Source organism: Nuphar pumila, chromosome 11 (assembly GCF_984573655.1).
Source record: "Nuphar pumila chromosome 11, dmNupPumi1.hap1.1, whole genome shotgun sequence".
NCBI classification, from domain to species: domain Eukaryota; kingdom Viridiplantae; phylum Streptophyta; class Magnoliopsida; order Nymphaeales; family Nymphaeaceae; genus Nuphar; species Nuphar pumila.
In genome coordinates this window covers 106,916,135-106,928,711 of record NC_143259.1, presented here as the reverse complement: position 1 = coordinate 106,928,711, position 12,577 = coordinate 106,916,135, and positions in this window count along the sequence as shown.

Below are 12,577 nucleotides of genomic sequence, written 5' to 3'. Positions count from 1 at the left end.
GCCTTATTTTTTCTACTACTATAGTTCCCAGAGCGCTGATAAGGCTTCTTTTCTTGCTCTTTGTCTTATTTCTTCTTGTCATCCTTCTTAAACTTTCTTGGTCCATAAAATTTCTTCTTAAAAGATTTTGGCCTCTTCGAGCTTTCTGCTACATATGCCCTCATGCTAGATGATTGAATCACTTCTAGGCGATCATTTTCTAGCTCTACATGACGAGCAATCTCATCAAAAGTCTTAATACTCTCGTTATGAGTCATATTAATTTTCATATGCTCTCAACTGTGTGGCAAAGAGCGAATCACTGCCTGTACCTGTTGTTCATCTGTAAGGATATGTTCTGCACTATTGAGCTTTCTTATCATATTTGTCATTTCCCTGAGATGTTGGCTCATAGTGTGTTGAGTAGACTTCTTGTAGGAATCGAACCTAATGGTCAGCCTTCTAAGCTTTGTGGTTGATGTTCTCCCAAACTTATCTTTAAGGGTCATCCACATCTGTTGAGCAGTCTTATAATGCTCAAATTGTCACATGATGTCATTCTGCATAGAACATAGCACGATGACACGCGCAACAGTATTCATACACTTTCATTTCTCATAGGTTTTTATATTTCTATGAGATTGTGCCCTATTACCATTTTCAGATCATTCTAAAGTATAGTTGAGAGCCTCCAAAGCCTCAACCTCCTCCTCTGTAAACAGAATCTTCATATGCCATATATCATAGTTATCACTATTCAGTTTTTCAATCCGTGGTAAGTCCATTATGGATTTGCTTGGTGCAGCCATGTCCACTTTGAAGATACAATGTGCAATTATATTATTCATGCATGTTATGATCTAATCACTAGCACATCTATATGCAGTCATAATCACACGATTAGATAATATATAATTTCTCTCAGGGTATGGAATCGAAAGCTCACTACGTTCACAATCATCTCCCACTTTCCCTAAAATAATTATATTCATCTAAACTATATTATAACTGTATAAATAAAGTATTAACTCATGGAGTAAGTACTTCCAAAGTACTTCAAACTTTTCAAATAATCAATATGATCACATCTCATACATTCTCATACATATTAAAATATGTATACATGTATCAAATATGTATAAATGCATAATATAAACATGTATATGTGACAAATTATATATACTTCAACACATGTATATATATCATATCATGCATTAATATATATATTAAAAAAATATATAAATAAAAAAATAAATATAAATATAATAATAACCCCAAATCGGGTTCGGGTATCCCCGAATTGGCCAAAGGCACCAGCCGCAGGCCATGAGCCTCTACCCACATGGACTCTGGCTGAATGCCAGGATCCGGCCCCAAAAACAAAAACAGGGTCGACGACCCTGCTGCAATGGGCTTGGTCGGAAACCGGGCCTGCGCTGCAGCGACACACCTAGCCAAAGGCCAGGTCTGCGACCTAGTCGCTGGGTCTAGCCGAAGGTTGGGTCTGCGGCTGCAATGGCCCGTCTGGCCGAAGGCCAGGCCTGCGGCCTAGTCGTTGGGCCGGGGTTATGGCCTGCGCTGCAGTGTCCCGCCTAGCTGAAGGTCAGGCCTGCGACCTAGCCGCTGAGCCTAGCTCAGGCACTACAGTCGGTCGATCCCTCGCCTTGGCCGTGCGGCCGCTATTGCACAGTCAAACAAATTATTTTTTAATTTTTGTTGTTGTATGACCGCCCCACCGCATGCGTTCACCATGAATGCACATGCATGTGATTCCAACCAAGTGCACACGAGGGATACACCCACAAACAAAATGGCATAAAAAAACTTGTCGCTCTGATACCAATGTAGGTTTAAAAAAATAAATACCTCTTTGAAGCGGAAGCGTAAAATCGGTCGTTGATGCTCGTCTTGCTCAACGAATGTGTGCCCTCACTTGGAGAGAACGGGGAATCCATGAATCCAAGTGCTCCACGATGCACTGTCACCACGAAGATGGCCTCACGGTCTTCTTCTTCTTCTTCTTGTTCAAAACGTGCACTCACTGTGCACAAGATCTCTCTCTCTGCCTCACTGTGTACACTTTCTCCTCTCTGTTGTAATATCTCTCTCACACGCAGAGTGCTACAATACTCTTCTCTCTCTTCTTTTGTGTATCTCTCTCTTTTCACGTAAAAGTGGAATAAGAGGAGAAGATAGGGATGTGGGCGGTTTTCAAACCGCCCCCTCATCAAAGGTGGGCCGGGTCCGGATCTCGCCCATCATGGGCGGACCCGGTACCCAACCCAACAATTAGTCAATTTTCTTTGTTAACAATAATGTGGAGGGAATCAGAGGAGATCTATGTCTGCATCCTACTTCTCTGTTGAGTAAAGTCAAACCAACTTTTTCTCTAATGTGCATTTAGCTTAAAAAATAGTGAAAATTAGTTGGTGATCAATGTTGGTTTGCCTATGGGTGACCACCATTTCATCAAGGATGAAGTTACCTTGGTAAGAACTCTGCAAAGGGGAGAAATGAACATTTCTCACTGATCATAGCCTTCAACTTAAGTTACCTTGATATTGTTAGCTTGGAGGAAAATGTTTCCATGCACAAACAAACAAGCTAAAATGTTTAGTTTTATTTTTTCATGTCGAACCTTCTTTTAAATGTGGTGTTTTTTTTTTGGACGAGGCAACTCGGATTAGGCTTTCCTGACTCCTTAGCTGTATTCAGTTTGTTCGGCTCGTTTACCAGCTCTATTTGCAGAGTTCAAATGATGTGTGGGATTTTGGATCAGATTAGGTGTGTCCCTGTGAATTAGACATCATTGACTGATGCCTGAAAAAGTGTGCAAACGGCTGTTTCTTAGCTGATCAGTGTCCATCCAAACACGATGTTAGAAAAAAGAAAAAGAAAGGGTGGAGCTCATCCAAGCCTCGTATATGTTGAGAACAGATCTCATCATCTGACATAATCTTAACCATCCAACCAACAGCTATCTAGGATATCAGTCTACATTCTCATCTGGATGTAGACTAATCCTAACCACCCAGATGCATCTCTAGGATCAATGTAGATCGATCCTTTGATATCATCCGTCAGAGGATAGGATAGGATCCTAGACTTGACTTAGTTTGGATGCAGTCAGAGTCCCTTGGATCACGCTGATGCTATTCATCATCAAAATGAGGCAACAATCCTTGCTTAACGATGAACACCTCCAAGGTAGTTTATATAAAACTGGACCTTGGACTTCGTCCGTATCTATGTTAGTGTAATTGATCTTGGTGAGATAACTCACCATATTCAGGCAACATTTCTTCAAGCCGAACATGATGATTGAGAGAGAGAGAGAGAGGAACTTGTCGCGGGCTAAAAGCGAAGGCGCCCGCGATGTGCTCCAGTGTACTTCAACACTAGAACAACCTTTCAAGCGCAAAATGAAAATTGAGCTGATTCACTTGTGAAGCACGCGGGCGCAGTCGCACAACCATATGGTTGTGCGCACCCAATCACATAAAAAGAGCAAAGAGGCAAAGAAAATAAAAGAAGGCAAGAACACAAAAACTTTTATTAGCAAAGTTATAGAGAGAGAAAGAGTTAAATGGAAACTCTATGAGACTAGAAATATCTCACAATAAGTTTGGCCAATTCTCGTATATATTCCAATATGAACTCTGCAGTCATGTCTTGACTAACCGGATGTAGGATAAGATGCAATAGCAGCAATAGATGCAGTGACGTACGTATAAAGCAAAGTGAATAACGGACTTACAAATTTATACTAAATAACCAATATCTGACGTAGCTCATGCCAAAGGATAAATAGATCAATTCTCATCCCCCATGTCATCCCTATCTTCGTAACCCATCTTTGCTCATTGATACAAAGTTGTTTTGATCAAATCCAAACTTATAGTTGTGATCTACTTGGTCTTTTTAGTGCATATCGGCATCTGAATTAATAAAATCTAACCTGTTTGGGATTTTCTGTAATTTAAAAATCAACAGCTATAAACATGCCAAAATTTACAGATTTTAAAAAATTGTATATTTTTTTATTAAAAACACAATTCAAGGGTTGATTCCTATCAAATTGACTATGTTGAATCCATCTATATGTCAGATTTGATGAAAACAACTTGCATAAATGAGATTCCAAATGAGTTATAATATGATGAGATGACATGGGATGAGTAGAACTGAGGTGTAAATAGATATAGGGGTGTCAATGAGTCGAGTTTGATTCAGACCCAGACCTGATTTGAGATGATGGTACCGGGTATAGACATGGGTTCAATCAGACCCACCATAAGAGAAACCATACCAGAATCATATAAGAATTACATGAACCAGACCTGGTCGATACCTGGTAAAATAATATTTTTTTATCTTTTTTACATTGAAAATTTACCGATCTTAGTCGGAACTTGGGTCAGGCCCGTGTCTGGTATGAAATTTCACAAACCATACCCAGCTTTATTTATTAATCAGACCATTCGGGTCCGACCTGGATTCTAATAGAACCTTATTTATCACCTAACCCTGACCCTATAGGGTTTGGTACTAGTTGGTGCACATTGCTTACTAAGTTCATGTCTTTCAGTTGTCTTTGGGTTCATGGAATCCTATGAAATTGGAATCCAAATTCCGCTAAATCCTTTAGTCATTTTGGAGATACAAAGAAGAAATTAAACATAACCGGATTTCAGTTCCACTGAATTCCTTGAATCGTAAGACACAGTGTAACTTTGCCCAAAGCATGCTGTGTTGTGGAAGCACTATATATATATATATATATATGCCCGTTGAGCCCATAGTTTGAAGTATTTTATTGTAGATCTGAACCATTAGATTTGTTTATCATACTCTATTTAGTGGGAATCGACTCTTGGATCATGTTTTTTGACAAAAAAATGTATTCTTATGAGCCACGCAAAATTGATGCCTCTATAGCCATTGATTTTGGATAACCGAAGAAACATGTATACATGTCAGATTCTGATGATCCAAACGCCACTTCTCACTAAAAAACCTATAGATCACATCTATGGTGTTGGATATGTGAAAAAATACCAAAAACTATAATTTTTTAAAGAGCCTAACGGGACAGAACGAGCTATATATATATAAACTCATTTAAATGATGGCAGCATCATATTTGAACTCACCGCGTTATTTAACCTACATCCTTCCTCCTACTCATAGGAAGAGTATATATGTATCTCATATTGCAGCCATGGATCCCTGCTCTAACTGTAAGAAGGCGCCTCATTGGGGTATACATATATTTGAAAAGCCCCCAAGTGAGGGCAGATCAGGTGATCTGCCAAATCACTTTAAGAAAGTGATTTGACATCTTCACTGTCCATTGCTTCAAATCACCACTTGATCTGCTCTCCCCCCAAGTCCTATGAACAAGTTTGTAGGATAATTTGGACTGCATTAAACTAGGTGATTTACCTACGACACAGGCTCTCTTTTCTCAACAGCCTCAAGGGGTACCCACAATTTACTTCTAGTGCATAAACTAAGCCAAGTTCTTGCCTAGAATCACCATATGTGGCTATATAATTAATGTCTTGATCTGATTTAAGGGCCCACCAACTGAGAGAATAGTATCAACTGAGAGAATAGTGCAACCTAGTACTACTTGGTTTAGTAATCTTATAAGATGCAGTCAACTTTCTTGGCAAATTCACAATTTAGTAGAAGAAAGAGAGAGTGTGATGTAAGCTCAAACTGCTTAATGACCAATTGACCATGAAAAAATATGCCACAGTTCAGACTTCTTTTCTCTGCTTTCTTGAAAATCAAGAATGAATATGAAGGTCCTGCCAAAGAGAAAATGACAAAAATTCTTTTTCGCTTTAGAGGCAATTGGTATATACCTTTTGTTAGAAATCTGCCATCTTGATGGTGAAATATGATGCATTATGAAAAAGGAAACCATTTTAAAGATTAAGTTCTTCCATCTTAAAAAAAAAAAGTTCTTTTTCACTTTTAGTGGCAATTGGTATACCTTTTGTTAGAAAATTGCCATGCTTGATTGTGAAATATAATGCATTATGAAAAAGAAAAACCCTTCTAGAGATCAAGTCCTTGATTTTTTCCATCTTCAGGTCAATCTTTCCTTTTCCTTTTTCTAATCTCACTTAGAGCAAAGCCCTTCCCTCTGCCTTCTCTCACCTCTTTGCTTCATGAATACCATCATTATGCACAATTTGTTATTACACCCCTCTTCATGCAAATAAAGCAGATGTGATGGCTGAGAAGTCGTGAGCCAAAGGTATGGAAAAAGAAAAGAGGGCATTTTTTATGCAACAATGTTGCATGATGCAGCGCCGGTGCTGCTACTGATAGCCACTCATCTCAACATTTCTCGAGATGGAGACCATGCCCATCTTGCGAAATGCCAAGATGGGTGGCTGTGTGGACGATGCATGATGCAGCGTCGTTGCATATTATGTGAACACAAAAGGAAAAGTGGGCCACAGCACCAATAATTTGAGCTATATCACCAAAGTAGGAATGCACTCGAGTGATCCAAAAGCACCAAAGTAGGAATGCTCTCTAGCGATCCAAAAGCACCTTTAGAAGCACAGTGACAAACGTTTTTTTAGGCAAAAATCTCATTTTTCAAAAACTCGTGAGAAATTGAAAATTTTTCATAAATCTCACATTTTTTTGGCAAAATCTTGGCAATAAAAAAATAAATTAAAAAATATAAAAAATATTTTTTATAAGAAAATATTAATAAAAAATATTTAAAAATAAAAATACATGTTTTTTCACGATAAATAATCATTTAAAACATAAATATCATGTTTAAATTGTGGTATTTATGTTTTTTCATAAATCTCGCAATATTTTGAAAATCTTGCAATAAATTGCCGTTTTAAACTTTCAGGCAATTTCTTGCGATATTATCGCAAGATTTTCATAAATCTCGCAAGATTTTCATAAGTCTCGCGAGTCGCGATATTTGTCACTATGCTTGGAAGTGAGCTATATATCACTATAATTAGAGCACGTTTGGAAGTGAGAAAATGAAATAAAAGATGTGAATGAAAAGGTACAACTTTTTCATTTGTTTCAAATGACAAAATATTTATATGTTTTTTTTTTTTTAAATCTAAAGCTTTAGCATGAAATTTTCTCCTCAAGATATCGAGAAATTTTAGCAGGCTTCCCCCTCCCTCTCTCACGATTCGGCTTTTTACGTCACAAAAAAAGAAAATATTTGAAGTATAAAATTTTGTCATATGAAAACTTTTTATATGCAAATTTTTCTTTATCACTAACAAACACAGCTTTAATGTATTGATATGATTGCCCTCAGAATGGTTCCCCTTAGCTCGGTTATACAGAGGTCTTTAACTAGCGAATTTGATTGTCCACATATCTAAGGATCTCATGGATTGAGGTTGGATCTAGTGTACACCAGATCCCACCCTCAAAGGAAACAAGGGATCTTGGATCCTCAAATATGATTTCACACAAATCCCGCATTGCCAGTAGGGTGGTTGTGAAGGTGTTAAGTTGAATATCACAGATCAGACCGCACTGGATCCCATCATTTGATATAGGATGAGTTCCATCCTACACGCAATCCTAGCCATATAACCAACGGCAGAGATTGATACACATGCTCATTTGGGCGTGGACTGATCTTAACCATCTAGATGCATCAGCTGACGACTAGGATCAAAGCAGGATACTTTTGTATGAGATCCTTTTTGCAATCACGCACACAAAAATGCTTGAATTTGAACAAATGGTGACGTTTGAGAGAAAAGTGATATAGATGTTTAAGGTTTTATCCTTATCACCGCCAATCATTTCAAAATATACTATTTTAAATGATGGGGGTAGTATATATCCTTTATAAAGTTTAGATGCATTTATTGCTTCCCACCAAAATACCTTTGAAAAATGTTTAGCTCTACAAAAAATTTGGTACTTTAAATAAAATAGAGTAATTTTTTATATCTTGGGGCAGCTTGTGAACATTCATGTGCAATAAGAGGAAATGGCATGAGGTGCATCTAAGGCTCCTAGGTTTGTATTTTACATTTCAAGACCACCTTGACATTTGACCAAGCTAACTATGATTTTTCATTTATTGCTTTGTTTTGGCCCATTTGAGAGTATTTAAAGTGCATTTATATGGCCTTTATAAGGCTTTGTAACTGTTAGGTGGTTTTTGAGGTCCTTGACTGTCGATCAAAAGTGTGTAACCATTCAAAGTTATTTTTGTTCATTTTTTTAAACATTGAATTTATGACATTTTAATTTAAATTATCACCCAAAATGTGTTGGCCATCTTAAAGTCTAAAAACTCATCATTTCTGTCATTTGGATACTTTTTTTTATTCCCAAGTTTTTTTTATTTTCAACTTTGTTTATTCTTTTGCTCTTTTTTGGCTTGTAAGTTCTCTCTTTCTATTCTTTTTCAACTTTGACTATTTGTTTCTTGCTTTGTTTTGACCAGTTTGAGAGCATTTAAAGTACATTTATATATTGTTTGTGAGGCTTTGTGATTGTTGGGTGGTTTGGGAGGTCATTGACCGTTGATCAAATGTGTGTGATTCTTCAGGGTTATTTTCATTCATTTTTTTAAACATTAGATTTATGACCTTTTAATTTCATTTATCACCTAAAATGTGTTGGTCCTCCTAAAGTCTACAATTTTTTTTTTATTTTTGTCGTTTGGATCATCATTTTTTTATATTTTTAAGCTTTTTCTCTCTTCTATTATTTTGCTCTTGTTTGGCTTGTAAGTTTGCGTGTGAGAGAGGTCACTTGATCTTATGAAGTAGTGACGGTCTTGAGGTCTAAGCCTAGTTGTATCATTGAGACTTAATCGTGAACAAACCTAGTTTGCATCTTCGAAAATCTTGAAGTGGGGCGATTGGAGTTCTAAAGATAGCGATCTTAAGAACATGCTTTTAGGCTTGGATCTTGATTTTCCAAAATCCTAATTTTGCCACGGTGTGTTCCAATAATTTTAGAACTTCAATATAGCCTCTAGTTTGACATCCAACTTCATCAACCTGCTAAGCTATGACCTTAAAAATTTTGATCACTTTGATGGGTCAAACTTCAAACTGTGACAATCAAATGTCCTATTCTTGTTGTCTGAGCTGCAAATCAACTATGTCCTAAAAAAGGCTTGTCCTATTGTTGTTGTTGGAGAAGTTGAGACAGCTGAAGAACATATAAAGTAGAGAGAAAAGGGACACACAAACAACTACCGATACAAAAGAGATATTCCAAACACCATAGTTAATTCACAGTTTGACTTATACTCTCCTTTGGAGTCGGCTAAAAAGTTGTGGGATGCTCTAGAGACTAAATACAATGCAAAAGGTGTTGACAATAAGAGGTTTCTTGTAGATCAATATCCTAATTTTTTTTATTGTTGAGGATAAACTTATACTTGCTCAAATTCACAAGATGCAAATATTGACTTATAAGATCAAGAAAAATGTGTGTATTTTGATGATGACTTTTAAGTTGCAATCATTATTGGGAAACCACCTGATTTCTGAAAAGAATATAAAAATAACCCTAAACATAAAAATAAGAAAACCACTTTAGATGGTATTCTTAAGGACATCTAAATTGAGTAGAAAACTCATCTTTGTGACAAAAAATAATTTGAGTCCTAAAAAGGTTCTACTTAAAGTGAATATTATTAGTAACAAAAATAGCAAAATAATGAAATCTCATAGAAACAAAAAGAATTTTATGATAGGAAAAATGCAAACTAATAAAAAAAATAAATTGCGATATAAGTAGCAAGTTTGACCACTTTGAAAAAGACTGATCTCAAGTCAAATGAACCATAGAAGAAGCTTGTGGTCGTTATCTTTGAAACCTTCATGGTGGTTACTAATAGAGACTGGTACTTAGACACTATAAGCTTTGTGATGTAACAAAAAATAAGAAAAACTGTATAAAGTAGTGGAAAAGATAGCATTTTCTTTAAACTCTTCTTCAACTAAAGTGCTAGGCAAAGTGAAAATTAAATTCACCTTAAAAAAATCCTACCACTTGAAAATATCCTCTATGCTCTAGGAGTTCATAAGAACTTAATCTCTACATATCTACTATCACGAAATCATTTCAAAATTATAATTGTATATGAGATTACAATTGTGGCCAAAGATAAAATCCTTTTAGGCAAAGGATTTGCCATTGATGGCATGTTTAAAATAAACATCAATGAACACACCATCAATGAATCTATTACTTCTACATATATGGTTAACTCTTATTTTTTTAGCACTCATGATTATGACACATTAATTCATGTAGCATTCTTAATATAAATAATTTTGGGTTACTTCATTGTCATGTCAAAATAAAATATAAGCATAGGTGTGAGACATGTATTCAAATTAAGCTAAGTAGACTTTCGTTTTTTAGCATAGAAAATGATTATAAATTGCTTGAATGAGTACATTCCAATGTGTGTACCATGAATAATATTCTAAGTCATGGTGGAAATTGGTATTTTATTACCTTCATAGATTATTATTTTAAATTTTATTATGTTTATTTAATGAAGCATAAATTTAAAGTATTTTTTAAATTCCCTCTTTATCTTACTAAAATATAAAAATGGGTTTAAAACCACGACTGTAGATTTAAGAACAAATAGAAGAAGTGAATATTTAAGTAAAGAATTTGATACATTTTGTGAAAATAATTGTATTATTCATTAAACTTTTACTCTCTAAACTTCTTAAAAGAAAGGGTAACAGAAATAAAAAATATGACCTTTGTAGAAATAATGAATAATATGTTTTTTAATATGAGTTTTCATCCCAACTTGTAGAGATAGGCTTTACACACTGCTTATTATATAGTAAACTGAGTTCTATGTTATAAATTTAATAAATCACCTTATGAGGTATGGTATGGTAAGAAACTTAATCTAAGTTATTTTTGTGTTTTGGCTTGCTTAGAATATGTTAAAATTTCAGAAAACAAAAGACAAAGAAGGACTTAAATTATTCAAATGTATATTTGTTAGTTATATTGGACATAATAAATCATGCAGATTTCTAGATAATGCTAATGATATTATTATTGAAATAATCTAGAGGCATTTTCATAGATCATAAAAATACATTTTATTCTCTTCTTGATGGTAGTCATATTGTAGTTGATGAACATCTTGTTTATAACGTGATTGAAAATTCTAATAATCGTGATACTAAACCTAAATTAAAGTTAGGTAAACTTTCCAAATTTAGTTATGAGTTTTATACATTTTTATTGAGAATGATCTTGTGTCTTTTCAAGAGGCAATGTTTTATCAAGATGTTACCTTTTAAAGAAAAACTATAAATGATAAAAATGATTCGATTATGTCTAATAATATTTGAAAATGAGTGGATTTACCTGTTGGTTGCAAATCAATGACCGCAAATAAATTTTCAAAATGAAGTTAAAAGGAGATGGTATAATTGAAAATTTTAAAGTTCATTTTGTTACAAAAATGATTTAAACAAAAAAAAGGTGTTGATTATTTTGATACTTTTGATCCTATAATCAAAATATTTATAATTAGAATTCTAATTGCTATAACTATCATTTATAAGCTTAAAATTAATCAAATAGGCATAAAATGACCTTTTTGAATAGAGAATTAGATGAAGAACCAAATAGGCATGTGTGTGTGTCCGTTTGTGTGTGTGTGTGTGTAAGCACCAAAAATTTGGTTTGGATTCCAAACCTAAGACAGAGACGCACACTTTTAAAAATCCGAATCAGTACCATGACCCCAAAGTCAAGTTAGACATTAGCCCATACATGACTTGAGTAGCAGCTCTATCCATGCATCATTGCTATCTGAGTTGTACAGTAGGGTTGTTGAGTAAACCAATAGGAGAATATATTGTTGTGCTTGAAAAATAGTTACACACAATTGTCAACTAAAAGTACAGGAGTGACCCTACTATTTGTAGTGCTACAAGCAATCTTCAAATTCTTTATGCCCATTTTAAGCCATTTATCTTTTTTTAAATCATTAAAGCTCTCTCTCTCTCTCTCATTTTATTACACAACCCTAGTACAATTTTTGTCCTTGGTATGTAAAAGTAATAGGCATCTTTATGTTAAGGATCAGCAATACACATACTCACATACATCTGGGAGTGTAAGATCAAATGTACACCCACACACACGCAAATAGTGATTATTTGTATCTTAGTTATAACTGGCAATTTCTTTCTTTCTTGCATGTTTTGCGTCAATGCTCTCTCTCTCTCTCTCTCTCTCTCTCTCTCTCACACACACACACACACACATATCATGTGAACCCAATCTTGAGAATTGAGATGGGGCTTTTGTCATCTTGAAGAACACAAAGACAAACATATGTAGAATAAAATAAACACCAGTGCAACTAAAGAGGAGCAATACTAATCAATCTAGATATGGTCCTAAATATACCCCAAAATAGTATCTTGATCCAAAAATAAGGTTCTTTTTTCTATAATGAGAAACATTATTATCGTTTGAACATCCCATTATGGGCAAAGAGATGACTATGACGTTGTTTTGACATCCACAGTGTAAAACTCTATGAGCAGTCCCTCTT